Source organism: Melospiza melodia, unplaced genomic scaffold (genome assembly GCF_035770615.1).
Source record: "Melospiza melodia melodia isolate bMelMel2 unplaced genomic scaffold, bMelMel2.pri scaffold_28, whole genome shotgun sequence".
In the NCBI taxonomy this organism is placed as follows: domain Eukaryota; kingdom Metazoa; phylum Chordata; class Aves; order Passeriformes; family Passerellidae; genus Melospiza; species Melospiza melodia.
This window is the reverse complement of record NW_026948600.1, coordinates 4,234,905-4,238,298: the sequence shown is the minus strand read 5'-3', so window position 1 is coordinate 4,238,298 and position 3,394 is coordinate 4,234,905.

Genomic DNA, 3,394 nt, shown 5'->3' with positions numbered 1-3,394 from the left:
GGGGGGAGGAGGAAATGTTTTTAGAAAGTTTTCATTTTCCCTGTGTGTTTCTTGTTATTTAGAGTTGTAGTTTAGTTAATAAAATTTTCTTTATTTCTAAGTGAGAGCCTGCTTTGCTTATTCCTAGTCACATCTCACAGCAGAAAGGTATTTTCATGATGGCACTGTCATTGCACCAGTGTCAAACCATGACACTATGACACTGTGGCATTGATAAGTGCTCAACAAACATCTACAAAACTTCAGCCAAGCCAGCATTCATCCTGGTGCCACTCATCAGCTCAGTGAAGAAGAACCCTAACCCTAAACCCTAACCCTAACCTTAAATGCTAACCCAAACCCAAAGCTTAACCCTAACCCTAGGAGACGAGAACATAGCAGTCATGTCAAGATGTTATCTCTGTTACCAATTTAGAGTAGGATTGTAGAGTAGGGTTGTTGGAAGAGTTTTGTACCATAGGATTATAGATTAGGGTTGTAATTAAATGAAGTTTCTGAAACATCAATTCATTTGGAAGATTCTCCTCCTGCTGACCCCTTCAGAAAATTCAGCATTTACTTCTGAATTACCAGTTGTTTTTTATTGGTGCTAAGTCACACCTATGGCTTCTTTTGTATGGTTTCACAAGTGAGGAAGGCTCTTTTTCATTCATCCTCTCCAGATCACACTGCCTTTGGAATATGACCCACTGGCTGGTTTTGGCACAGCTGTGGTATTTCTAGTTGAGGCAGAAAGGGCAATGGCATTTGCGGGAAAAACCAAAGGAGGAGTGGGGCAGCCAAGACACCCTGTGCAGGTTCAGGCCTTCAGCTGTGACTGGAGAGCATTGGGGTTCCTGCCACTTGGATTTGGATCCCTAAATGCAATAATCTCTTTGGCTGGAGGAGAGCCTTGCTCAAGTGAGAAAGCAGAAAGATCAGAGAGGGTGCTCGGGAAGGTCTCCTGTGATGCAGAGCTGTCAGCGCCTGTGAGGTGAGAGCGGGCCCGGCCTTGCCCAGGCTGGAGCCCCAGCAGAGCCCTGGCAGAGGCCGGAGCAGCCTGAGCTGCTGGGAGAGAGGGAGTCGGGGATATGTCTGAGGGTTTTGCTGAGGAGTGAGCTGATTTGGAAGAGAGCAGCATAATCTCAGTAGGCAATCTGTGTTTTCTTCATTAATTTCTGAAAGAAAATCACAATGTGTTGCACACAGGTAGGGGGATTAGGAAAGAAAAGCCTTTTAAAATCAGGCCTTGCTCTGCTAAATTCCCAGCTGGCCTGTTACGTCTTCTACATGCAGCCAGCTAACTTGCTATGGAAAAAGTCAAAAGAATAAGTGCAGTTAGCACAACAAGCTATTGTGCTAAGAAAACTGTTTGCATCTGTAATAAACAAGAAATCTGTCCCATGAGCGTCCATGAAGGAAAAATGTAATCACCTGAGTAAGAGTGAGTCTTAGCATGTACACACCAAAACACCTTCTAAGCAATGAATTGTTTGGAAAGAAAACTACCAGCCAGTTGAACACAAGGTCTGTGAAAACAGTTGTTGCCTTCTGGATCAAGGCAGGCGACCTGGTTCTGAGGATCAGCACGGCGACCCAAACTCTCCAGGGTCGCTCAGGCCAATGACACACACAGACACCAATATGGTGGACGGTCAAAAAGCGTTTATTACTTCTTCTCGTGGGGTTTTATAGTCTTAGGGGTTCTCTACGTCAAAAGGGGGTTTGTCCTTCTTATCTATGGTTAGTAAGGAATGGAAAAGTACTGGGTAAGGAATGGAAAGTTACTAGCACTACTGTTAGTGGGGCCACATTCCTAGGGTAATCTCTTATCTTAGAGGAACAAAGGGTCCTTGCTTTCCGTGACATCGCGTGATCTTCCGCAGCGCCTTTCCCTATCTACCACATCTCCCCCCCCTTTTTTACAAATGAAGGAGGTAGTCATATACATAGGTACTAAAATGAGGTATAAGGTTGTAACTTGACAAGGGAAAGGGGTTTTGGGAAACCTGAGTAAGCTTTTGCCAGACAAGCTTGGAGAATCTTGTGACTCGCAGTGTTCCTTGGTTGAGTTCCCTGGTTGAATTCACAGCAACTGTCGTCGGCCTACGAACAGGATGTTGGTCCGTTCCAGGCGGCTCTGAACGAACGAGACCAGCTTGTTCAGCAGGCACGGTCCGAAGGTGACTGTTAGAAACAGCATCGCCAATGGACCTATCAGGGCAGAAATCAGAGTGGTTAGCCAAGGTGATTGATTGAACCAGGACTCGTACCAGCTCTGTTGGGCTTCCCTGTCTTTCTGCCTCTGAGCCAGTCTGTTCCGGAGTTCTGCCATGGAGTTTCTCACTACTCCCGTGTGGTCTGCATAGAAACAACACTCCTCTTTCAAGGCGGCACACAGGCCCCCTTGCTGCATGAACAGGAGGTCCAGGCCTCGCCTGTTCTGCAGGACCACTTCTGAGAGTGAGGAGACCGACTTCTCTAGAAAGGAGATGGATTTCTCGATCCTTTGCAGGTCGTCATCAATGGTCTGTTGCAGCAGGGACAGTCCTTGGTGCTGGGTCGCTAGGGCTGAGACACCCGTGGCCGTTCTGGCTGCTCCCAGGCCGAGCAGCATTGCGATAGTTATACCTGTCATTATTTCTCTTTTGTGGATCCGGCTGGGTCCCTCAAGAAGATGGTACATTTCTTCGTCTGAGTGGTACAGGACCCTAGGAACAACAACCTTGGACACAGAAGTCGTTAGAGTCATTGAATTTGGGAAGGAACATACAAGGACTCACTCCGGATCGCTGGCAAACCCACATCCCCAATGTGGATGGGATTACCCACTTATTGTTTTTCCTGTTAGGCTTGACAATTTTGGTGCAGACGTTGCCTTTCCACCTAGCTAGGGTTGCATTGCCAAAGCATCTGCCTCGGCCTGTGACTTGACTCTAGGCGATTCCTTTGCGAGGGGTATCCCATCTGCACTGGTGAGGGGCATCGGCTGAGAAATAACTGAAGGGAGTGTTTAGAGCGACTCCTTCGTAAAAGGGGAGTTTGACATCGTAACAAAGCCAGCAGGATTCGATTAGGTTAGGGTTGGGTTCGTTCAGGGATACAAAGGTAGCTTCTAACATACGAAGGATTGGGTCTGAGTCTAACTCGATTAAGCGGCTCATCTGAAAGGTTTCCGCTTGACCGGTCGGGACATTGCTGACCCCTGTGGGTAAGGTTTTGGGGTAGGTTACGTTTCTCCCTTTCGGCACGCTTTTAATCGCTTTGTTGGGTCCGACCGCTCGGGGTGCCGACGGTTGGAGCCTGATAATTTGCACATTCACCCTCTCTTTTGACCCTTGAAGGACCACTGTCCACGTTTTGCCTGTGGCCCAGCTAGGATGATCTGGCTGCAAGACCGTCATGTTGTAATCAG